This window comes from Hylobates moloch, unplaced genomic scaffold (assembly GCF_009828535.3).
Source record: "Hylobates moloch isolate HMO894 unplaced genomic scaffold, HMol_V3 SCAFFOLD_23, whole genome shotgun sequence".
Taxonomy (NCBI): domain Eukaryota; kingdom Metazoa; phylum Chordata; class Mammalia; order Primates; family Hylobatidae; genus Hylobates; species Hylobates moloch.
This window is the reverse complement of record NW_026652298.1, coordinates 28,977,373-29,004,385: the sequence shown is the minus strand read 5'-3', so window position 1 is coordinate 29,004,385 and position 27,013 is coordinate 28,977,373. Positions and strand designations below refer to the sequence as shown.

General features: G+C 41.5%; 1 long non-coding RNA gene across 5 annotated transcripts in view; it reads left to right on the top strand.

Moving 5' to 3' along the window:
* Positions 1-806: 806 nt before the first annotated feature.
* Positions 807-27,013, top strand: part of LOC116462543 (uncharacterized) — a 241,070-nt gene continuing 214,863 nt past the window's right edge. For all 5 annotated transcript variants that reach the window (XR_004246378.2, XR_009211785.1, XR_009211783.1 and 2 more), the window contains exons 1-2: positions 807-1,003; positions 3,536-3,709. This is a non-coding gene — a long non-coding RNA (uncharacterized LOC116462543). The remainder of the gene's footprint in view (positions 1,004-3,535; positions 3,710-27,013) is intronic.

Sequence of the window (27,013 nt, the reverse complement as noted above, 5' to 3'; positions counted from 1 at the left end):
CATGGCCCCCTTGGGTCTGTCTATGGTGCTGAACTAGGAAAAGCCAAAGATGGACCAAGACCCTTGTTTCTAAGAGCGTCTTTGCTGTGACTGACAAGAGTTGATTACAATTCAAACTACGTGTGTGCTTGTCTTGACTGCTGCTTTTAAACCAGGCCACTCTTAACATAGTGTTTTTAAAATTATGTAGTTGGAATCCTGAAACAGAGGAGTTGGATATTCCTTTCCAGATTACCAAGAAATGCTTGGGTTGCTCTCTTTATTCCTACCTCACCTCTTGAAATAACCTTAAGTTTATGTTTTTCTGATCCTTTTACTTAGACAATGGACCTAGCTGTGTGCTCATTCCAAATCTAGTGACAGATTTTCTACGTGTTTTTGTTTTTCATCTTTTCAATTATTTCTTAACTATCCGGTGTCTACTGATTTCTCTCTCTCTTCTTAGTAGCCTCCATCATGTAATCAAGCCCAAGTCCCCCGAGATCCAGTCCTCATCCAAGATCTGGTCATTTTGTTTCTACCAAATAGAATCAACCTCTCAGATGAGAGGAAGTAATACAAAACAGAAGTCTTGTCTTCAATACAAGACAAGAGCAGGGAATGGATAAAGGACTGTGAGGCTGTCTTATATATTGTACCCTGGGAGGTTATCTAGAAAGTAATCTTTTAAAACACTTTTTGAAAAAAAATTTGTCAAGGACCAACAGTTCTAAGACATCCAGTTGAATGAAGACACTGCTTCTTTGATCCCAGAAGTCATCTTTCGGAAATAAAGTAAATATATTTGCTTGCTTTAGCAGAAAAACCAGTATTGATCTGCATTCTAAAGAGAAGAAGTGCTGCTCTCCACCAAATGAGGATCTTTTTTCAAGAACAAGATGAAGCAAACAAAATCCAGGTTTCCCTCCTGCAAACTGCTGTTTCTCTTGGCTACTGTATTTACTGGAGCAATCAAAGAGACAAACAGATTCTAAGTAGCCTTCACATATTACCCAGGATTAAAGTGAGTACCCAGCTGTGGTAGACAAATTCAGAACAAGTTATTTCAGATAACGGTCCTGTGATTGTTTTAAAACAATTTATTTGTTTATCTGACCCACGACGCACGCGCGCGCGCACACACACACACACACACACACACACACACACCCTTACTTTTCCCTTGAAAAAATGAGAAGACCACGTTTTTTTTTTTTTTTTTTTTGGAAAAGGGCTCACTCTTTCACCCAGACTGGAGTGCAGTGGCGCGATCTTGGCTCACTGCAGGCTCTGCACCCCCGGCGTTCACGCCATTCTCCTGCCTCAGCCACCCGCTTAGCTGGGACTACAGGCGCCCGCCACCTCGCCCGGCTAATTTTTTGTATTTTTAGTAGAGACAGGGTTTCATCATGTTAGCCAGGATGGTCTCTATCTCCTGACCTCATGATCTGCCCGCCTCGGCCTCCCAAAGTGCTGGGATTACAGGCGTGAGCCACCATGCCCGGCCGACCACGTTGGTTTTTTAAGTGTTTTGAACTCCATGTTCTTTGCTCCCTATGGCTAGTCAACCACTAAGTCGTGTTTATTGTACCATCTGCAAAGCTCTTAAATAATGCAGTGGCAGAATCGTGCAGTGGTTGAGAGCCCAGACTCAGAATGTAGACATCCTGGGTTTGAATCTACCACTTGCAAGCCAGGCCACCTTAGGCAAGTTGCTCAGCCTAACTTGTAAAATGGAGGAAGTAGTAGAACCTATTTCATAACGTTGTTTATTAAATATATATAATGCACTAGTACAGTTCCTGACACAAAACAAGCACCTGATAAGTGTTATTATTGGCAATGTTTTTGTTATTCAATCTCCTCACTTATTTCCTTTTACAGTCTAAGTTGAAGCCAACATTATATGCCACCTGGACACCTCCAATAGTTTCATAATGTTTTTCCATGGCTCTGCCTTAATTCTTATTTGCATCTTTTCCATTCTGTTGTTGCGCAGCCAGAATGAACACTCAAAGCAAAACAAAACAAAAACTCTAGTGGTTGTGTGTGTGTCTAAAGATGTAGAGATGGCAAAAAATTATGAGAGAATAAGCCATAGGAACTGAGAAGATTCATGAGGGGCGTTGGGTTTTATCTTGCTGTGTGTTGTGGTTTTGTTCTTGGTTGTGCGAAGGGTTGGGGTACCCAGCTGACACTGGCTTATCCAACACTCCAACCCTTGAATTTTTGACCCCATCATGTAAGTAAGCAAGCTACACAAGCAAGCCACACAATTCTTGCAGAGCTTCTGGTCATTTCTAACACAGATGGCATTGTCACATATCCTAGAAACATATGCAATATCCTGCTTGGTCATTGGATTATCCTAAGGGGTTTCATTGGCCAGTTTATCACCTAGGGTTTGCTGTGTAACAATCTACCCCAGAACTCAGTGGCTTAAGATAACATCTATTATTATATATCACATGACCATGGATTCCCTGAGGGTTGGCTGCCCCAGGATGGGTTCAGCACATCTCTGCTGGGTTTGTTAATATGTCTGCAAATCAGCTGGGACTGTATGTTGAATTTAGTCAGGCCACCATAGCTGAAGAAACCCTGCTTCGTGTATCATTCCTGTTCTTCCTGGACCAGCGTATAGCCTGGGCTTTTCCTTCTCAATAGTGATGCAGAAAGTGCAAGACTCTTAGTGGAAACATGTGAAGCCTCTTAAGGCTCCAACTCACAACCAACACATCATCAATTCTGCTTCATTCCATGGCCCAAATCAAGTCACATGGCCAAATCAGGGGAAAGAAATAACATTCCACTTATTATGTGCATAGACTTCCCGGTGCCAGGAAATTTGCAGCTGTGAGATCTCCAAGATGTTATCCAAGGCACTGTTATCCTTATGGGTTTACAAACGGCCCACATTGGCAAATACTGTATCTTCATTGGAGAGCAGGGGTCTCAAACTCAAATACTTACAGAGTTCAGGCAGCAAATACAATGAGTGAATTGAGTTGAGTGGGAAGCATAATTAAACGGAAGCTTAATTAAAAGGTTGTGTCCTATCTAGAGTGAGGGAGGATGACTGTGAATGAATGCAGGTCCAGTGTTAATAGCCAACATAGTGCAGCAACTGTTCTAACATTTACATATGGGAGGCACTGTTCTGAAACTGCACTTACATTAATTCATTTAACCCTTAAAATATGCTTTTATGGTAGGTATTATTATTATTATTATTCCCATTTTACAGATAAAAAAAAAACAACTGGGGAATAGAAAGGTTTGGTACCTTGTCCTCAATCACAGAGCTGAGATTCTAAACCAGGGAATCTGGCTCCAGAGTTCTTGCCCTTAACTGTGACACTATATCACCAAATTTTTTTTTTAATTAGAAATGCAGACTTTTGCATTGAACCATTCAAGTTTTACATTTAATAAGAAAGTAAAATAAATAAAACACAAATTAATTTGCAGGCAAAGGAAAATATATCTGGGCTGAATTTGACTGTGGACCTCTTATTTGGGACCATTATCTGACCGAAAGACTTGGTCTGTTTAGGAGGATTTTATCAGCCTGAATTCGGAGAAGCTGCTCAGTGGCTCCAGGCCTCCTACCCTTCTGGAAAAGTACCGAACACAACCAATCCTTCAAACATCAATTCTCAAGATTTTGACAGCGTCTTCACAAAACTCTGGCTAGTTCTTCTGCCCTGGCATCGGCCCAGGGTATCAGGTAGGCACTGCCTGACATTGGCCCGTCCTTCAGAGGGCATTGGAAATCAGAACTGGAGCCCAGGAAGGAGATGGGCCTTGGTGTGAGCATCAGGCTCGAAAGGCCAGCTGGGGTCTTTTCACCTCAGAGGGGGGTTCACTTTCCTGCAGAGGGCTCGACAGGTAAGAGATGTGTCAGGTGCCAACCAGCTGTGATTTAATAACTTTGTGGAAAATTTGAGGATTGGAGAAAGAAAAATCCCTAAGGAGGCAAGAGGATGTGAAAACTAGTGATAAAAAATTTATCACACAATGCAGTGGTCCTTTCTAGAGGACCAGTGCATGAAGTGTGCCAAAGAGAAAATTTGAGAATTCAAAGGAAGGAGGATTGATTCAGAGAGGACTTAAAAAAAAAAAAAAATTCTCTCAGAGCTTTTCCTTGAATTGCCCAAAGTCACAAGGCAAGTCCTCGTGGGACAAGTACACCTTTTTTGAGCCTGTATCAGATTCTGTATATGTCTATTAGCTAGAAGAGGGGAAGGATTTTTTCATGCCTTTCTTGCAAATCTGAAAAGTGTCTCTTAATCCAAGTCCTTCCGTTAATCTCAATTGTCACTCTCATAGCCTACTTGTTGTTGTGGTTTCAGCAGTGATAACAGATCTCTTTTTTATTGAATGCAATATTTTCCTTCACTATCAACCCCACCTCTTCTTCTGTCAATTTGAAAGAAAAGACTTCTGCTTTTTTTTTTTCTCTGCAACATTCCCCACCCTCCATCTTTTTGGCAGAAACAGATGCTGGGATTTCTGAAGGTGGGAAAATAAGTGGTTACATCCTCAAGTTGTATTTTTTTAGCACTTTATGTAACAAATCCTGGCAATATTTACCCCTAGAGGGTTGTTATTTGCTGTGACTGCTGTTTTTTGAACAGCACGCAGGGGGGATAAAACAGATCCCTTCCTCACTGTGTCCAAGAATACTGGGAATATGGTTGTAAATATTCTGTGTGGAAGGGCCACATTCTGTCTGTGGATTGACGGTTGCGTTCCTAGTAACAAGGCATAACATGGGGCTTAAAAAAAAAAAAAGAACCCTTCATGTACATTACAACATTGCAATATTATTTCCTTATTATAGATACAATACTTGCTCATTGCACTTTGGGAGGCCGAGGCAAACAGATCACTTGAGATCAGGAGTTCAAGACCAGCCTGGCCAACTTAGTAAAACTCTGTCTCTGCTAAAAATACAAAAATTAACTGGGTGTGGTTGTGGGTGCCTGTAATCCCAGCTACTTGGGAGGCTGAGGCAAGAGAATCACTTGAACCTCGGAGGTGGAGGTTGCGGTGAGCTGAGAGCATGCCCTTGCACTTCAGCTTAGGCGACAAGAGGTAAACTCCATCTCAAAAAAAAAAAAAAAGAATGCTTGCTCATTGTAAAAATGTCTTAGAAAATGCAGAAACAACAAAGAGAATAACCATTCATATTTCTTTCCATCAGTAATACCTTAACTGTTTGATGAATGCTGTCTCATGCACCCATTCAGAATTATACTATAAGCAAATATCAATATCCAGATTTAAGTTTTATTCTAATGGCATCCCTATGGTATTAGAAACTTGAAATGCCTGCATAATGTTTCAGCACACTGATGTTCAATAGCATTTTAATCTATTCCCTTATGGAACAGGCTATTTTCAACGTTTTACTTCTATAAAGGCTACCTTGATGAATGGTTTTGTTCATCATTCTTTTGTATTTCATATTATTACCTTAGGCTATTCCTATGGGTCACATGGTTGAGCCTGAGGGAATGGATATTTTTAAGACTGTTTATAATTTGACCATATAATTTGTTAGGAAATTGAAACAAACTTAGATCATGGAGCCTTTGAGACCAGGTTGACATAAGCCTGTGGTTGAGGTTTCCTTTAGTCTTTGGGAAAAACATGAAACAGATGATGGGATGGAGAGTGCCTGGGGTCGAGACAGTCACAGATGGTGTCTCTAAAGTGGAAGATACCTGAGTGAGGTGAGAAGACAGCATGCATATATTTAGGGGAAGGGATTCTCAGCAAGAATGGAGCAGTGGATTCAAAGTACTGTAGGTAGGAAAAGATAGTGAATAATAGTGAAAAGAATGGTCTGATTGTTGGCGCTGAGCTTTTTGACAGTCAGAGAAAGAAGAAGTTGAACTTCAGCTGCTCCCTTCTGCAGGGACATAGTTGTCAGTGCTTTCTTTCTTTCTTTTTTTTCTTTCTTCTTTTGAGACGGAGTTTTGCTCTTGTTGCCTAGGCTAGAGTGCAGTGGCACAATCTCGGCTCACTGCAACCTCCGCCTCCAAGGTTCAAGCGATTCTCTTGCCTCAGCCTCTTGAGTAGCTGGGATTACAGTCATATGCCACCACACCTGGCTAATTTTGTATTTTTAGTAGAGACAGGGTTTCTCCATGTTGGTCAGGTTGGTCTCGAACTCCTGATCTCAGGTGATCCACCCGCCTCAGCCTCCCAAAGTACTGGGATTACAGGCTTGAGCTACCATGCCCAGCTGCTATCAGTGCTTTCTGAAACTCTTATCTTCCATGGACCTGCCAGGATGCAGGGAAATACATTCTGGTGACCAATTCAATCCGTGGACACCTGCTGCTCTTCGTTCAGATACAGAAATGCTCCCTTCATTGTAGAAACTCATCAACCTTCCTGGTCATAATTCTGATTTTCAGTTGGTTCAGATGTTCAGAGAGGATGTGGACTTTATGGAACCTACTAAGCTGGAAGGAACTGATGATCAAACTCCTATAGAGAAAAGTCCCCTGGAAACTCTAATTTTCTATTAATAATTATCCGTAATTCTACTAATTATCAATATCAATATTATTATCAATAATAAACATGATGATGACTCACATAGTTAAGAGATTACCACCCAGACATTGTGCTAAAAGTGTTATATGGATTATCTCATTTCAGTCATCACAGTAATCTTAAGAAGTAGGCAATAAATAGCGTTCTCATTGTGTAGAGGAAGAAATCAGAGCTTAGAGTGCTTAAGTACCTTCCTCAGGATCACCAAGCTGGTAAGTGCTGGAGCCAGGATTTGAACCCACTTTTGTCTGACTCTAGGGCTTGAGCTTCTTCATCACCATGCAGTGTTGCCTCCAGGATTGCCTGGGCATTTCAGGTCAGAGTTCGCCCTGTCAAAGCCGTACTTCATCTGGCGAAATGCTGAAATGCAGCCCTTTGGAAGAGTTTATTCCATTAACTAGGCCCTAAGGAAGGAGGGCTTGAAACTTCACTCTCACACATCCTGGCCCCCATGCTGAGATCTGGCCTAATTATGGCTTTCAGAAACACCAATGGGCTTGGTTAGTCAGAAGAGCACGTGCAGTTTCCCTCCTGCACACAACTGGGTTCTGCTCAAGGGCAGAGTGGGAAGCTCCCTGCATGGGGTGGCTGGAAGCCTTTCCCAGACACACTTGGTTAAATGAGCAGTCTCCTTGGCTCTCCTCAGACCTGCAAGAATAAGGCAAGGACTGCCTTGTAAGGGGCCTGTAGAAGGATGCTCCCAAGGGCAGCCAGTGACCTCCAGGTTATCTAGCAAAGTCCAGCCGAGATATCCCTCTCCACTTATCTAAGCCACAGTTTCCAGCAGACCAAAGTCACTTTGTGGCCAAAGGTGTAAAACTTCCTTTGCCAAACACTCATTAGCTCTTCCCTTGTACAGACAGTCACTGCTCTAGATGACCTTTCAGATCATCAGGAATTAGATACTCCTTCACTCTTCACAATCCAATGAAGTAGGTACAATTTCTGTTGCCTTTTTACTGATGAAGATGCTGAAGCATAGAAACGTTATGTAACTTGCTTAAAGTCACACAGCTGGCAGGCAGCAGAAGAGTTCAGAGTCAAATCCCAGTGGCTCATACCTGTAATCCCAGCACTTTAGGAGGCTGAGGTGGGCGGATCACCTGAGGTCAAGAGTTCGAGACCAGCCTGGCCAACATGGTGAAACCCTCTCTGTACTAAAAATACAAAAATTAGCCAGGTGTGGTAGTGTATGCCTGTAATCCCAGCTACTGGGGAGGCTGAGGCAGGAGAATCGCTTGAACTGGGAGGCGGAGGTTGCAGTGAGCAGAGATTGCACCCCTGCACTTTAGCCTAGGTGACAGAGTGAGATTCTGTCAAAAAAAAAAAAAAAAAAAAAAACCCAACAGCTGGCTCTAAAGTCCAAGCTCTTAACCATCCTGTAGAAATGGGGATAAACAGATCTCTGTTCAAATCCTTGCTATGCCACTCCCTGCTACGTGTGCATGAGCATCTCTTTTAACTGCTCTGTGCCTCAGTTTCCTCATTTGCAAATGGCAGGTGCTGGTTGTACATACTCTATAGGGTGACTGTGAGGATTCAGTGAGATAGTGCACATGAAGTGCCAGGTAGGAGTGCGGTTGCCCAAAGGGACCTTGCCTTCCTTAGGCTTATGTTTTACTGCCACTTCCATTCAACTTCCCCTATTTCAAAGTAGCCCAGCTGTTTTCTTCTTCCGGGAAAAACAGACTAAAAATTGCACCTTGATCCAAGCAAAAGAAAGGATGAGAGGTGATGGAGGCAGCAAGAAGAAAGCCTAGAAGTAGCAGGCTCTCGCTCACTTTCCCTCTCTTCTTCCCTCCCCAATACGCCTGTATTTCAAGATGTACTGACTTCCCAGACCCATTCCGCCCCCAGATTCCATTTCTGAGTGGGATACTATGATGTAACAAGCTGCAAAGAGAAGCCAGCTCCCCTGGAATGAGAATCCATTTTGGGAGTTTCTCTGCAAATGTAACCCTGCTTCTCCTCATTCCTAGCCCAAAACTAGCTCATCCAGGTGGGCCCTCCAGGAGAAAAATCAGAGAGGTGCATATTCCTGCATTTCCCTCGACCCGCTCTGTGATCTGGTCTGCCCCATGAGCAAACTATGGAGTCAGATTACTCAAAGTCTCATTTATTAATTGGGAATTGGAGCCCCTTTATGACAGAACTGGGCGATTATTGAAGAACTGAGCTGCAATGAATGAATTTAATTTCGAGAAAGAGTCAATTCAATTGAACCCTGAAAATCATTCTGATGTACTCCCAGGGGATTCTGTTTGGAATCAATAAATGTGCCTGTGTCACTGACTCTTGTCTCCACTCTCTCCCCTGCTGGCTCCCAGCCAGGGAGAAATCATTCAAAGAGACCAGGTTTCATTTCAGAGAAATGTGGGTTCTGCCAAGTGCACAAAATGGAGCACTTATTGGCCCAGTAATAAAATCTCCCCTCCCCTCCCCTCCCCTCCCCTCCCCTCTCCTCTCCTCTCCTCTCCCCTTTCTTTGTCTCTACCCTATCTTCCTCTCCCACCTCCTCCTTCTTCTTTCTTTCTCTTATTCTTTCTTTCTCTTCTGTCTTTCACTCTCCTGTGACTCTTTTCTTTCTTTGTCAATATTGACTGACTCCTTCTCTTTTCCACTCTTTTATCACCAATTCATCTTTCCCTTCTTTCAAAAATGTCAATTCACCCTTCCCTAAAAACCCTACAATCTGTATGCAAGAGTCTGCCCAGAATTCTTTGTGGAAGTGCCTTAGAGAATTTATGGTGCCAACCATCTCACAGAGCCTGGATGACTTTGAGATTGGGTCTGCTGAGGCCAGACAGGTAGAAATGCCCCCAGAGGAGAATAGGTTGGAAAGGAGACTAGATTCACACTGACACATCCTATGGTGATGGTTTGCACTTCTCAAAACTTTAATGTGCAGAAGAACCACTTGGGGAGTCTTGTTAAAATGTAGTTTCTGATTCACTGTGTCTTGGATGGGGCACGAGATTCTGCATTTTGAATAGGCCCCCATGTAATGCTGCTGTTGCTGGCCTCAACACTGCACTTGAAATACAGTGAGGTCGAATGTACTGTCACCCAAAGTATAAGTCATATGCAGCTACTGGTGCACAAAAAGACATTTGGTGATGCAAAGTGAATATTTTTAAACTTCTAATAGTTCTGTGTTAATTTTTGTGAGTAGCAGAAAATTATAACTAAGCACCTGTGGTTTTATAGATAATATTGCTTGAGAGGAGTTTGAAAGGGTATTTAATTTCCTGAGTTGACTTAAATAAAATTATTAAGGCATTGGTAGTATGAGGTATGTGGGTGTAATTATTCTGTGAATGCAATGAGTGAATGAATGAAGTCGGGAGGAGAGGAGGCACAGAGAAGCGAGGAGCATGGGCTTTGGAATGAGGCCAAGATTTGGGCTCAAATCCTGATTCTGCCAAACTTATTCTCTTTGAAGTTCACTTTTCTCAATGTCAAGTGAGGCTAATGTTGTCTACCTCGCAGAGTTATTGTGAAGAGGAGAAAGATAGTTCATGGTACATGCCTGGTGCAAGGTGGGGACTGAGCTAATGGAGATAAGGATAGCAATTTTACTATTGCAGAGAGAATGGTGGGCCCAGAGTGAGGGGTACACGCTGATTTTAAAGGATATGAGCCAGAGACAGAAGGCGTTAGACAGTGGGGTAGCATGATCTGCACTGGTCATTTCTTCCCTCATCACATTGTAAGACATAGATCCTTGTTTCTTGGTCCATTTGGGTCATGGTTGTTAAAGTGAAACCTGGAAAGCCAGGAAACTATTCATACAACCACCTCTTGTTTGTGCCCCATAGAACTTAGATGCACAGGCAGGAAATTAACCTCATTTTTAGGTAGCAAAGAAAGCTCATAGCTTGTGTATGTGTGCCTGTGAGTGCATGCGTCTATATTAGAAAGCTGGTCAGAGCCTCAAAGCCTCCCCTATAAATAGTTCTAAAACTGAACCCGAGGAGATGGGCTTTACTAACTCTGAAAGGCAAATGATGCCAGCAGCCTGATGCCCAAGGAGGAATAAATGGAGCCCCTCTGGCCTCAGTTCTTTGCAATCAGGCCCTTAGTTGCAACGAGACTGAGCCACCTCCCTCTGCATGATATGACCATGGGATCCAGATTCTCTCCATGAACTAAACCCAGAGGCTCCTAGAAGGGGATCCCAGCTCTGCCACTCCTGCTTCCTTCTTTTGGCATCTCACAGGAAGCTACACTCTGTTCTATCCCCCAGGAATGGCCATGGCCCACTTCCATGTAGATAATCTCACCTCCTGCAGATAGTCTTTCCTCATGCGAGTATGACTGATACAGTTTGACTCTGTGTCCTCACCCAAATCTCATCCTGAATTGTAATCCCCATAATCCCCATGTGTCCAGGGAGGGACCTGGTGGGAAGTAATTGGATCATGGGAGTGGTTTCCTCCATGCTGTTCTCATGATCGTGAGTGAGTTCTCACGAGATCTGATGGCTTTGTAATGGGCTCTTCCCCCTTTAGACGCTCTCTCTCACCTGTCGCCATGTAAGACGTGTTTGCTTCCCCTTCCGCCATGATTATAAGTTTCCTGAAGCCTCCCCAGCCATGCGGAACTGTGAGTCAATTAAACCTCTTTCATTAATAAATTACCCAGTCTTGGGTATTCCTTTGTAGCAACGTGAAAACAGACTAATACAATGACCCAGTGAAAATGGCAATAACTTATTTTTGCCCAAGAAGCCTAGATTTAAAGCATTTGTGTTATTTTCTCCATGTGTAAAAAGGGAATACAAGGCAGTTCCTCAAAAAGTGAAACACAAAGAACTAGGAACAATTCTACTTCTAAGTATATACCCAAAATAATGGAAAACAGATACTGAAAAAAAATACATGTGCATGTATGTTCACAACAGCTGTATTCACAATGGGCAAAAGGAGGAAACAGCCCACATCAATGGGCTAAATGGATGATTAAGTGGATAAATAAATTGTGTGGTATAAAATATTATTGAGATACTGCTTAGCTATAAAAAGGAATGTAATACCAGAATATGCTCCAATGTGGATGAACCTTGAAAACACTATACAAAAATATTATGTGAAAGAAGCCAGACACAAAATGTCACATATTGTACAATTCCATTTATGAAAAACATCCAGAATAGGTAAACCTATAGAGACAGACCAAAGAATGGTTTTTACCAGGGTATGGAGGGGAGAGAAGAATGGAGAATAACTGCTTAAAGGGTGCAGGGTTCCCTTTTAGGATGATGAAAACTTTTTAGAACTGTACAGAGGTAGTGGCTGTACAGCATTGTAAATGTTCTAAATGCCACCGAATTGTTCACTTCAAAGTGGTTAATTTTGCTATGTGCATTTTACCAAATTTTTTAAAAAGGAATAGGAATAATTACTCTCTTAATATGATTAAGTGAGAATGAAGACATAGTGCAGGTAGAACCCCAAACGCACCCTGTGGCTTAACTCTTGTCACTCAATAAATGCATTTCCCTTCCTCTTCCCAGACTTAATCTTTTCACAGACTGCAAGAATCATATACCTAGTGTCCCTTAGCAGAGTTGAATTGCCCTTAATTTTTAAAAGGTGATATTAATTGTTTAGGGAAACCCATTGGGAATTTAAAAAAGTAATAATAAAGCAGGAAATGTACAAAAGGTACCATTTCCAAGCCTGGTTTCTGTCTATACTACAGCTTTTTTATTTACTTCTGGGATCTTATTCTCAGTCCATTTCTCCAACTTTGTCTTTGTGCTTCCCATTTGTGCACCAATGAGCTGTTCTCCTCTATGGTTTTTCAATTTCTAGTTCCAGGCCAGATTTGTGTGAATGAAGTCTTACACCACCTTCATATACAGAAGTTGCCTTTTATTTGATTTTTGAGACAGGGTCTCACTCTGTCACCTAGGCTGCTGTGTAGTAGCATGCTCATGGCTCACTGCGGCCTCAATCTCTCCAGGCTCAGGTGAACCTCCCACCTCAGCCTCCCAAGTATCTATGACTACAGACACGCCTCACCACGCCCGGCTGACTTTTGTGTTTTTTTGTAGAGAGGGTTTTGCCATGTTGCCCAGGCTGGTCTTGAACTCCTGGGTTCAAGCAATCTGCCTGCCTTGGCCTCCCAAAGTGTTGAGATTACAGGTGTGAGCCACTGTGCCTGGCCAGAAGCTGCCTTTTAGATAGCTTGGCCTCCTTGGACAAAATGACAGCAATGATAAAATATTGCTATCATTTATTGTGAATTTGTGTTGTTTTGAGGTTTAAGAGTGTTTACATGTGTTTTTAATTCCCGCAACAGTCTTATGAGGTGAGTTCTATTATTAGTCCCATCTCACAGATAGAAAACTATTCATTAGTGAGGTTAAGCAACACACCCAGAGCTGAAATACAAAATAAGTGAATGAATGGACTGAGTTAAGTGAAGGAGTGCCGTTCATTGGTTTCCAGAGGGCAGAAGTGTCAGCTCCTATTTTCTATGAGGGGCACATAGCACGAGGAACTGAAGGTGGCTCTTAGACAAGGCAGGTGAAGGACACCCATTGCTGGAGCTGTTCTGAGAGACAAGGTCAAGGTAACTATGCTAGGCTGCTCCTAAAATTCAGATTGAATATCTCTTATCCAAAATGCTTGGGACCAGAGGTGTTTTCAATTTTGGATTGTTTTTTCTTTTGCATTTTAGAATATTTGCATATACATAATGAGATATCTTGGGGATGGGGCCTACGCTTGAACACAAAATTCATTTGTTTCATGTACACCTAGTACATGTAGCCTAAAGATAATTTCATTCACCGCCCCCGCCTGGGGACGCTGAATATGTTGTGTGCCTGAGTTTTTACTGCAGTCTCTCACATGAAGTCAGGTGTGAAGTGTTCCACTTGTGTTGTGATGTCAGCTCTCAAAAAGTTTTAAATTTTGGAGCATTTCAAATGTTGGATCTTTGGATTAGTGATGCTCAATTTTCCAATGATCTGTGACTCCAGGTATTCAGGCCCTTGTGTAATCACCTCCTTGGGCTAACCTAGGAATGTGCTTTTAATAAATATAATGCAGCAAAACTGATGGAATAATGTGCCTTCTGAGAATGGGCTACAAAGACTCTGGTTTCTATCCTGTCTTCCTCTGTCTCTCTCACTCTCCCTTGCTTGCTGTGCTGGAATCCAGTTGCACTGTTGTAAGCTGCCCAGTGGGGAAGTCCACATGGTAAGGAACTGGTGATTCCAGCCAGTGAGAAACTGCTGTGCCCTGCCAGCTGCCACATGCATTAACCTGGAAGTGGATTGTCCTCTATTTGAATCTTGAGATGAAGACTGCAGCCTTGTGAGGGACCCCGACTCAGATAACCCAACTAGATCACTTTGATCCCTGACCCACAGAAAATGTGAGATAACGCAGGGACTTTAAAGCAAGTCCCTATGCTATCCCAAAGAGGTGATTACACAAGTTTGGTTTGAGCTATTACATTTTGGAATAATTTGTTAAACGGAAATAGACGATCAGTACAGTAATATTTCAAGTCATACATATCCTTTGCTAGACCCTTTCTAGAGACAGGGGAGACTGAGAGGAATGAGAAGACACAGTCCCTGCCCTCCAGAAACTCATGGGCTAGTAGGATGGAAAAATAATCACTTAAAGTGGGAATCTGGAACTGTGTGCAAGGTACAGAGGTGGCAGAGGAGATTCAACATTAATGAAGGATTCCAGGGCTTTAAAGTAGGAGTAGGAGTTCATAAGAAGATGCTGCAAACAATATATTTTTTGAATGAATGAATACTCTGGAATGGCAAGAGATGGGAAGCAAGACCAATTGAGATATAGGAAATGGGGTTATCATAATTTGGCAACCAATCTGCAGGAAGGGAGGGGTGGAGACAGGAAAGAGTCAAAGATGACTGGATTTTGTTGTTGTTGTTCGGTTAAACAAGTGATGGTTGTGCCATCAGCTAAGATAAAGATCACAGGAAGAAGATTGCAAAGAGCAGTAAGCCTTTGTAACAGATTTCAGTCATGTGCCATACTGCTGTTCTTTAGCTTTCTTTGGTCACTATTTGATAGGAGAGAGAGGGAGAGAGAGAGAGGAGAGAGAGAGAATGATATTAGTTATCATTGTGCAACAAAACTTCCTGATAGCATTCTGAGAATGGCTTCACTGCTCAGGGTCTCTCTGAAGTTGCCATCAAGATATTGGTCAGGGCTGCAGTCAGCTAAAGGCTTGACTGGGGCTGGAGGATCCACTTCCAAGATGATTCATGTGGCTATTGGCTGAAGGTCTGAGTTCCTCTCCATCAGGCTGCATCTTCCAGGGAGCTAACACCTTTCAGAGCAAGACATTAATCCAAGAGCAAGAGAATAACCAGGTAGCTGCAAGATATTTTATAACCTAGACTCCTAAGTCATACACTGTCACTTCTGCTTTATCCTATCCCTTAGAATTGAGAGACGTAAAAAATTTGTGGCCATATCTTAACACACGTACCCACACACGTATGTATGTGTGTCTATATACACATTATGTATATATATGTGTGCTTAGACTGATACCTTAGTAGTCTAAGTATAGTAGTAGTAGATACTAAATATTTATGAATGAAATTTTTACACTGCATGCAGAAGTTTTATTCTATTTCATTTAAGATATTACAAACATGGTTCTATGGTATTAAGAACTAAAAATATCATAGGCTTTGCACAGACTCAGGCTGGCTTGAGTTTGAATACCAGATCCATCTCTACAAACCTGGACAAGTCGTTTAACTGCTCCAAAGCACAGTTTCAGTATCCATCAAATGAGAATAATCGCACTTACATATCCCAGAGTTGTTATAAGGATTAAATCACCTAGTATGTGCACAGGACTTAAGCCACTGCCTGGCACATGGCAATCATTATTTAAATGTCATTTATTTTTCATATTATGCATTCCAGAATGATGTGGCCTTTCATGTACTTCCCCTGTATTTTCTGCTGCTATTTTCTCCTGGCTTGTGGTTGAAGTTTTAAGGATTCAGACATCCAGGGATGAGCTTTCACAGGGGCCTCATGGTGTGAAAAGGGATATGCTTTCTGTTCTAGTAAAAGCACATGGTCGCTTCCTGTTCTGTATTTGCTGTAGGAGTTCAGAAAGCACAGGGGCTGATGCCAACCATTATGCTGACTGTAGACATGATTAATTGGTTGTCTATTCCAGGAATTAACACTTCTTCCCACAAATACCTGATTACAATGACTAATTAGACAAAAGTTCTTCCCAAAGCCTGTTTGAATTACAGCTCTAATGTAATAAACCTTATTCAGTGCAGATATGATTTTTTTTCCATTCTTTCTCCTTATAGGAATCAATAAGTTGTTTAGGAGTGTTTAATAGAAAATGAACAAAAAGTAGATTTTGCTCCTTTATGAAGGTAACTTTTAAACTTTTTACCTTTAAAAAAGACCATCTTTTTCATCTACCTAATGAGTGGGATTTTCAGGAAAATTTAGGTGGGTTCATTTCCATGATTAGGTGAGGATGATTAATGGTCCTTCCAGCAATTAGTGTTGGATTTCACCGTTACCAAAATAAACTTGTATTCACAAATCTCACCGCATATATTCTGAGTGCCATATGTCACAGACCAGGGGAAATTTGTTTTCTGTTCTTGCCTCATGCCACATCTAATGCTCACGTCTCCCTTGCTCTTTTACGACGTTCAAAGTACATCTGGAATGCTGAGATCCTCTCAGAAAATAATTATTCTGAGGCACCACATGAATAATACGACAGTAAGAAAACAGAATACAATGTTCTGGGACTTTCTAACACACACAACATCAAATCGTAGGCGCTTTTTTTATGTTCATCAAAGTCATCTTTGTTCCAGGCTCATCCCCTTGGAAAGAAGCTTGTCTTGTGTGTATGAGTGACAATGTGGATGAAAAACACCATATAAATTTCAAATGGCATTGTTAGTTGAAGTGGAATGGTAGGCCAAGAGACTGGTACCCATGGTAGTGGCGTCTGGTCTTTCTCTATCTCTCATAACCATGGCACCAAAGCTCCTGAGGTCACATTATTCAAGCTAGATTATTTAAGCAGGAAAATTGATGGAGACAATGTTGGCCAGAGTGTCCCCATGAGCATGGGTCTCAGACAAATATTCTGGACCAAAGAGATCCTAAGTATCCCAATGACGGTAACCTTCAAATTCCCTCCCTCCAATTCTGTCCCACTCCCACCATAACTCTTAGCATCTCCATGTTCGTGATGGGGGACAAGGTGTGTGTGTGGAGATGAAAGAAGACTCAACACAAAACATAACTTACAGCTGTGAGTTTATGTTGTTGTCATCCATTGATTCAATATAGATTGAACATTTAATATCATAGGGATGGAAAAATCCCACCACCATCCTCTTAGGGTTCCAACTGGGTCTAATAATTAAATCAACATAAGATAGGTTAACAGGGTAAAAACAAAAAATAAGTTTTATGTGGCACAGGAGCCTCCATAAAGAAATGACAACCTGAATAAACGATTAGAATCACTTATTTATGTACTGGATTGGACAAAGAATAGTTATGAAGAAACAACTACATTATGTGGGGAGGCTTAAAAGATAAGAGTTTCTCTAACAAGATCTATACAGTATTCTCTTGGTCTCTGTTGCGTTTCCTTCCAGCATAGGAGGACTGTCTTTAATATGGGTATTTTATCTTCTGCTTTAAAGAAACAGCATAAAGGTCAATGTGGTCTTCTTGCACCTGCAGTTTTTTCAAGTGCCTTTAACTTAATAAATAGTTAATATGCTGGGAGGCCAGGGGGTAATGTTGGGGGTAGGGAGGGCATCAGGAAGAATAACTAATGGTTGTTGGGCTTAATACTTAGGTGATGAGTTGATCTGTGCAACAAACCACCATAGCTCACGTTTACCTATGTAGGAAACCTGCACATCCTGCACATGTACCCTGGAACTTAAAATAAAACTTGAGGCTGGGCACAGTGACTCACACCTGTAATCCCACCACTTTGGGAGGCAGAGGCAGGTTGATTACCCGAGGTCAGAAGTTTGAGACCAGCCTGGCCAATATGGTGAAACCCCGTCTCCACTAAAAATACAAAGATCAGCTGAGTGTGGTGGCACACACCCGTAATCCCAGCTACTTGGGAGGCTGAGGCACGACAATCACTTGAACCCAGGAGGCGGAGGTTGCAGTGAGCTGAGATCATGCCACTGTACTCCAGCCTGGGTGACAGAGGGAGACTCAGTCTAAAAAAAAAAAAAAAAAAAAAAGTTGAAGAAAAAATAGTTAACATGCCAGAGTGATATATTTTTAGGTCTTTTATGATTTATGAGGCACTGTTCTCAGTGGTTAGAAAGCTAAGATTCTAGATAATGGGTCATGACCACACTCTTGGCATCACTAGACCAAACCTAAAACAACAAACAAACAAAAAGCTCCAAACAAAATCCAAGTTCTGTATTTTATTTATTTATTTATTTATTTATTTATTTATTTATTTATCTATCTATCTATCTATTTATTTATTTATTTAGAAACAGAGTCTCACTCTTGTTGCCCAGGCTGGAGTGCAATGGCACGATCTCGGCTCACTGCTGCCTCTGCCTCCTGAGTTCAAGTGATTCTCCTGCCTCAGCCCTCAAAGTAGCTGGGATTACAGGCACGCACCACCACACCCGGCTAATTTTTATATTTTTAGTAGAGATGGCGTTTCACCATGTTGGCCAGGCTGGTCTTGAACTCCTGACCTCAGGTGATCCACCTGCCTCAGCCTCCCAAAGTGCTGGGATTACAGGCATGAGCTACCGCTCCCGGCCTGTTCTGTATTTTAAATGCCAAATCAAGAGAAAACAAATGTTAAGCTTTTGCATTCAACTCATGTTACAGTTATAACTGATTTCAGGGATTGGAGGTGGGCTTTTAAAAAGCTGTTTTGGTACCGGGTGTGGTGGCTCACGCCTGTAATCTCAGCTCTTTGGGAGGCCGAGGCGGGCGGATCACGAAGTCAGGAGATCGAGATCATCCTGGATAACACGGTGAAACCCCATCTCTACTAAAAATACAAAAAAAAATAGCCGGGTGTGACGGTGGGCGCCTGTGGTCCCAGCTACACGGGAGGCTGAGGCAGGAGAATGGCATGAACCTGGGAGGCGGAGTGTGCAGTGAGCCGAGATCGCGCCACTGCACTCCAGCCTGGGCGACAGAACAAGACTCCATCTAAAAAAATATATAAAATAAAATAAAAAGCTGTTTTTTTTTTTTCTACTGTGAAACAGGACACAATAAATGTTTAAAGAACCATTTTTTGAACATCCAGATATTTATCACATAGTTTAAGAAATAAGCCCCAAGAATTCAGTTGAAGGTCTTTGTGTGTTTCTCCTCTGCCTTACCCCACTCTCTCAACCTACAGAATTGCTATCTTGATTTTTACGTTATCATTCCTAGAGTTGTGATTATTTAATAGGGGCATTCTAAGTTAATAAGGTTAGGATGAAATAAAAGCCATCATGTTGAATCATGTGTCTGCTGAAATCCTCTATCTTGAAGGACTTTTAGCAAAAAATTAGAAATGTGAATGTTTGGTCTAACTTCTCCACTGCATTATAATTAATTAATGGCATTGATTTTATGCTGTGTTTTTTTTTTTGTTTTGTTTTGTTTTGTTTTAGATGGAGTCTTGCTTTGTCACCAGGCTGGAGTGCAGTGGAGCGATCTCCGCTCACTGCAACCTCTGCCTCCTGGGTCCAAGTGATTCTCCTGCCTCAGCCTCCCAAGCAGCTGGGACTACGGGGGCCTGCCACCATGCCCAGCTAATTTTTGTATTTTTAGTAGAGATGGGGTTTCATCATGTTGGCCAGCATGGTCTCGATCTCTTGACCTTGTGATCCACCCAACTCCGCCTCCCAAAGTGCTGGTATTACAGGCGTGAGCCACTGTGCCCGGCCTGATTTTATGCTTTAACATTCACATCTTCTACTGAAGGACTGTATTCTAAGGGTGCTTTCAGGTTGTAATCAGGAGTCCATGTAAAACCCAAGAGTGAGAATGCAGAAAGGGATTGCAGGGCCTAGAAGATACTCTCTCTCTTCTCTGCTTCTCTGTGTGTCTGTCTGATTCTTCTTGCTGTTCATGCAAGATTTCTGCGAAACAAACACATTCATAAGGCTACCAGATTTAGCAAAAACTTTATAGATACATATACATTTTATATATTATGTATCTTGTATATGTGTGTTTGATTACATTTAATTAATCAAATGTAATTTGATTAATTGATGCTTGATTACATTTAAATTTCCGCTAAAGAATTAGCATTCATCCTATGCAATAACTGGATGTATTTACACTAAAAATATTTCATTGTTTATTAGAAATATAAACTTAAATGAGAATTCAATATTTTTTTCTGCCAACCCTAAATAGCTTCTACAAATACATGTCTCAAGCCCAGCCCCATGTAGAGACTTGTTTTCTCTTCCTTTTAACTCCTGGGAGGGAAAAGACTGTGATTGCTCCAGCCTTGGTGGGTTTCAAGTAGCTTGGGCTGAGTCATGCTGATTGCACAGAGCTGCTAGAAGACTACCTTTGTGGATTAAGGCAGCAACTACAGAGGGTGACTGTGAGCTGGGAAGACATACAATGTCCACTCCAGACTACCTGTATTTACTTCACTTTCAAATAAATCGAGATTGTTCTCGATGGTTCCTTCTCTCATTTGTCTTAGGAGGCAGTGTTATGTGGCAGGTAGGAACACAGACCCTGAATTTCCACTTCCAAGTGTGATTCCTTCCTCTACTACTTACCAGTTATGATTTTGTGCAAGTCAACTTCCCTGTATATAAAAATGAGACAGATAATCATAGTAACTACTTTATAGGATTGCTGTGAAAATTAAATGAATTAAAATATGTAAAGCACTTAGAACCCTGCCTGTAACATATTAAAATTGTACAACAGTTTATTATTTTTCTCTTGAGATAAGTATATGCCCAGTGGCTTTCAGGAAGGATGTCCAGGAAGAGAGGTAAGGGACAATCTAACTGACTCACTTGGTTTTAAAACCAGTGTATACCAACTTTAGGCTTATTCTTCAAAATATTTTAGCCCAGAAGTCTACTAATATTTCTGTAAAGGGTCAGATAGCAAATATTTTAGGCTTTATGGGTCCTGTGGTGTTTGCACAATGCCCCAAGTGTGCTGCTGTAGCATGAAAGCAGGCACGGAAAATTTATAAGCAAATGGGTGTGGTCTTGTTTCAATAAAACTTTATTTACAAAAACAGGCAGTGGGCCAGATTTGGTCCACGGACAGTAGTTTGTTAACTGCTCCTGTAACCCATCTGGCATCACTCTTTTTCCCACTTTTTAAAGAATCAATTGAAACTAATATAAACTATTCCTCCTGTCCCCCCTCTCAGTCATGGGTTTCACAGACACTGAATGACGACTGCCTTGAACACTTGCTGAAAATCAGTTTTACAATATGCTAAGAGGCTTAAAAGTGTACAGACCATTTATTAGTTTGACAAATATTGATTCAGAATCCATGATATATTAAGCACCCTTCTGGCCACTCCTGGGCATCCCTTCCAAAGAAATCATCAGAGAAACAGATACAGACAAAGAAAATCAAATATATTTACCAAAATGTAATTTACAACAGCAAATAATTTTTTATAGCTTCTTAAAACACAACCTAAATTTATAATGTTTAGGTAAATTCTGGTATAATCATAATATCGAATATTATGCTCTCATTAACAGATTTCCATTCTTCACAGTAATGTAAATTTTTTTTTTTTTTACTAGTTTTCAAGTTTTAGGATCAACTTCTAGAGAAAGCACTAATGTTTCAATTATGGACTAAAGAGAGAATATAAAAATTAGCAAAACCGACTAAAAGAAAAATTATAGCTAGTGGAAGTTGAGAAGTGTTAGGGAGGATAACAAGATGAGGCCCCTACAAAATATTAAATAAAAAAAGTTTTATAAATAGAAAGGGAAATCAAGGTTTAGATATGTTATTTATAGTATGGTAATCAAGAATGGAATTAAAAAATAAAGGCATAACTTGGGAGAAGAGGCAGGAGAAAATATGTGTTTGGAGATGGTGGTAGAAATGAACCTAGCTCCCAACCATCACAGCAGGAAATCGACAGATAATTCCTGAAGTAGAGAAATCTAGAAGTCACATGTTATTTAGCCATATGGAGGTAACAGAGAAACTTCAAATGAAAATGGTTAAAAAGTGGTTCCCAAGGGGATATGCCTAGGTTAGCGGGGGCAGTGTGTGGAAATAGGGGAGGGAACTATTGCATTTCACTATTGAAAAGGAAATATTGTTTATGAATAGTCTGTAATAACATGGAAAAATATTTCTAATTCAAGTGGAAAGGCTGGTAACAAATTGTATACACAGAACTTTAGCAGGTATATAAAAATGAAAAAGAAAATAAGCAAAATGCTATGCATAGGGAAATGCCAAATTATCTACAGCTCTCTGGGTGGTAGGAAACAGGATCATTATATTTTTTGTCACAACCTTCTTCATTTCTGTATTTTCCCAATTTTCTGTAGCAAAATTGCATTACTTTTATAATGCCAAAAGAAATTACACATTAAAAGACTTGAATGGTAGCCCTTTGGTTCAGTTTTCTATACTCTCTGAGTTAGATAGGAATCAAAAAGGAAGGTTTGGCTGGGAGTCAGAGGTCGTGGGATTTTGCTTGTGCTCTGCACACAATAAGCTGTATCTCATGGGTGGGTTACCAGCCTCTTCTCTTCTACTGCAAAGGGAAGGTTGAACTAGGTGATCTCCAAGCTTCCTTCTTTCTCTTGCACTTTAGGATTAATTCTAAAGCAATTCACTATGCACTGGGAGCAACTCCTTATTCTTTCATTTTTATTTCATTTTTTTAATTTTTTTTATTTTTTTTGAGATGCAGTTTCACTGTTGTCTCCCAGGCTGGAGTGCAATGGCACGATCTCAGCTGACTGCAACCTCCGCCTCCCAGGTTCAACCAGTTCTCCTGCCTCAGCCTCCCGAGTAGCTGGGATTATAGGCATCTGCCACCACGCCCAGCTAATTTAGTAGTAGCAGCAGTAGTAGTAGTAGTAGTATTTTTAGTAGAGACAGGGTTTCACCATGTTGGCCAGGCTGGTCTCAAACTCCTGACCTCAGGTGATCCACCTGCCTCGGTCTCTCAAAGTGCTGGGATTACAGGCATGAACCACCGTGCCCAGCCTATTTCATTTTATTTTTAACAGCTTTAGTGAGGCATAACTGATATACCAAAAAAACCCTGCATACATTTAATGAATACAGTTTGATGAGTTTGGACATATGCACACATCTGTGAACCCATCGCCACAATCAACATCATAGATACATCCATCATATCAGTTCCAAAATTTCCTTGTGTCCTTTTTCTTTTTTTTTCTTTGTGATGAGAATATTCATATACGGAATTTAACATAGTCAAATTTATAAAAGCAGAGAATAGAATGGTGATTAGCAGGGCCTGGAGGGAAAGGAAATGGGGAGTTGCTCAATTGGCATAAATGTTCAATTATGCAGGATGAATACGCTCTACAGATCTGCTGTACAATATAGGACCTGTAGTTAACAATACTGTATTATGCTCTCAACAATTTGTTAAGAGGATAAATCTTCTGTTAAGTGTTCTTACCACAACTCCTTATTCTTAGTCATCATGATCCACACAACAGGATCCCGGTCCCGTTTGGTTCCCTTGAAATGATCTATGTGTGCACCCTTGTCAAATAGAACCTGCTGTTGGCATCATAGATGCAGTAAAGAGACCATGGGCTTTGGAGTCTGGCAGACCTGGCCACTCATTTGTTGTGTACCTTGGGGGCAAATCACTTGTAGCATAGCATCTGCAATGCTGACTGGTACACAGTGATTTGTAAAGAAGAAAGGTCTCCGAACCTACCTCCCTGTCTTTAAAAGGAGACGCATAATAATAATCCCTACTTTCTAGCGTTATTATGAGAACAGGAGAGCTTGTATGTCAAAGGACGTAGCATAGTGTGTGGCACATGACAGGGTCTTAGTAAGAGGAAGTTGTCACTACAGTGGCCAACCTTTACTATGTTTATGAAGCTTAGCACAGAGGTTTATGCCCCGTATTCATTACCTCATTTAATCTTCTCGTGGTCCTTCCAGTTACGGAGGGATTTCTCTCAGGTTGGGGCTACAACATGGAGTGTAGCTAAGAGCATGGACTTGAGACAGACTTCCATTGTCTAGCTGTGTAATTAGGAAAGTTATGTAACTTCTCAAAGCACCTTTATTTTCTCATCTGTAAAATGAGATGTTAATAGGATACCTACCTCAAAGATGGTAGTGAGAATTAAATAAATTACTGTATGTAAATTCCATGGAGGAGTGCCTGGTGCATAATATAGTTAGCTATTATTATTCTTGTTTTACAGATGAGATCACTGAAACTGGAAGTGGATGGATAGCTCTCCTATGGAGAAGGGGCACACATTTAAGAGTGAAAACATGAACCCAGGCGGGTAGAAGCCATCACTTGCGTGCTTAATCATCATACTGTTTACCCTCTCCCTGGTCAACTATTTAGCATAAGTGAATATGGATAAAATTGCCCAGATGAACTGTTGCTCACTACGTATTGCATTTGTAGGTTAGAGTAAATAACATCTGATAGAAAGTGTCATTACGATAAAAAAAAAAAAAAAAAAAAAGAGAGCTTCAGATGCCCAGTGTTGTAGCCAAGCTAAAGACGAAGGATGGCATTTGGAAAGGGCATATCACAGCGACGGCAGAGCCTGGGCATGGAGCTATGAGTCAACATTGAGTCCCTGGTTGCTCCCCACAGTCTGGATGGCTTGCTGGTAGCCTGGGAAGCGAGGGTGGAGGGGTCAGTGGCTTTGTGTTGGAAATTGTGGAGCAGAGAAGAAACAACTATTGCAAAAGTTTCTTGAAACCACAGAGAACCTGTCCAGAGTGATTTATTGCAACTGGAGTTTCATCATTTCTTTCTGTCTAGGGGATTCTGTGTGTAGGTTTCTGCTGACCTCCTTCCCCAGGAAGCGAAAACAGAATGTGACCTCTCCTTGTTCTTTATTGAGTCCAAGTGCTCAAATGCACCTTCGGGTCAGACGCAAACTCATGAGGGATCTACTTTGAGCCCACAATCACTGAGTTCTGATGTGCTACAAGGTGGCAGTAAAAATGGAAACCATCATTCCTGATATTCTAAGCCAGTACCATGTTCCAATCATACTATATCACTGAATCTAAAATGACATCAATAACTTACACTTTTGTTTCATGCACCACTAAGAAAAAACCCCTCCATCCAATAACCTAGGATATACCCTCAATTTTAAGTCACATTCCAATTCCAGAGGTGATAAAATGTGGTAAACATGTGTCTGAAGAGTAATTCAATATAGTGTTAGCTCATTTGATCCTCCCATTGACTCCACAAAGCAGGCATATATATACACCTCCTTCAAGAATAGGAAAGTGGTTCAGAGATATTAGATAACTTGTTCAAAGTTAAACAGTCAGTAAAAGAGGGCCAAAATTTAAACCTAGGCAGCCTGATGCAAGCCCATGCACCTCCTGCAACCTGCAAGTCACCTGTTCTCTGTGCACTTAAGGAAGGAAGCCTGGTGGTATCTTCGTGTTCCTTCTCTCCCATTCCTCAGCTGAGCTTTAGGCTTCACATGTTACAGCTTCCATGTTCCAGAGTGAGTCCCTAGCTGCTTCCAGAGGCCAGTAGAGCCCCAGAGGTCAGAACTTCCTCCTTGAATCTTTTCAAAACTCTCTGGTTGGGAACATCAGAAACTATCAATAGCAGATGGGGAGCCTGTTGGGAGAAAAAGGGCAGCTTGCAGAATGGACCAGAGAGTGGGACCTGGGCAACGCCAGCAGTCTAGATGCCAAGAAGTCTTCAAACCTCTACTTGCAAGAATCTGCATTAGCCAATTCTGATTAATTTTCCTAAAGTCGTGTCACAAAATGCAAGAGTCAACATTTCAGGACAGACAACCCCATTGAGGATGCTCAGGGGAAGTGTACACTCAGCAGGGAGTTCTTCAAGAGGAAATTTAGGCAAAGAGTTCAGGCTTTGGGTTCAAACTGCCTTCTTGCACAGCCAGCTCTGCCTACTCTCTGGGTGACCTTGGGAACTTAACCCCTATGCACGTCAGTCCCCGCCTCTGTAGAATGGAGATCACAACAGCCCTACCTCACAGGGCTGGGAGGATGTAGGAGATGATGCCTCACACCATGCACACAGCAAGTGCTTAATAAATGTTGACAACCATCTGTCCCTTCATGTGTCAAACTTTGAGAGTTACAGCTCTTTGTCACAGAAACTTTCTGATACCTACAACTTCATGATTTTTTTCCCAGAAGTATCTAAAATCCCTAAAATTGGAAATGCCTCATGTTTGATTTTGAGCTACCACTTGGAAGTGAAAACCCTCAGGTCTCAAATTTTCTGTTGAAAATACATAATATCTGACATTGGTATATAGATGGATCATTTCTAAAGTCATCCTTCAAATGCCTTGTTTTTTTGATCCACTATGTACATAGTCTCTGCCCAACACTGTGGCAATGTCTATAATTTATATGCAAGGAGACAAGGTCTGTATCATTCATGAATTTGTGACTTAATAGGTCCGAAACCTATTAAGTTGCAAACAATAGGTCATAAACTTAAGCATAAACTAGGTTTCCCAACCTCAGTACTATTGACATTTTGTCAATTCTTTGTTGGGGGGAGCCGTCCTGTGCGTTGTAGGATGTTAAGAACATCCCTGGTCTCTACTTCTAGATGCCAGTAGCAAATACCCTTCCCTTTAGTTTTAAAAACCAAAAATACCTCCAGAAATTTTTTTTTCTTTTTGAGACGGAGTCTTGCTCTGTTTCCCAGGCTGGAGTGCAATGGCACGATCTTGGCTCACTGCAACCTCCACCTCCTGTGATCCACCTTCAAGTGATTCTTCTGCCTCAGCATCCTGACCGAGTAGCTGGAAGTACAGGTGTGTGCCATCCCTCCCAGCTAATTTTGTATTTTTAGTAGAGACAGGGTTTCACCATGTTGGCCAGGCTGGTCTCAAACTCCTGACCTCAGGTGATCTGCCCACCTCTGTCTCCCAAAGTGCTGGGATTTGGGAGCCACCGTGCCTGGCCCTCCAGACATTTCTAAATGTGCCTTGGGGTGCAATGTTGCTCCCAGTTGAGAACCACTGTGGTGGATCAACATAAGCTCCAAGAGAAACTAGCTGTCTCTGTCTGGTTCACCATTGCATTCTCAGGATCTAGAAGAGTACCTGACCATAGAAGGTGCTTTATATTTGCAAAATGATCAAATAAACCTGGATCATGGCAATCTTAGGCTAAAAACAAAAGAAACTACAGAACACACTTCAAATATCCTT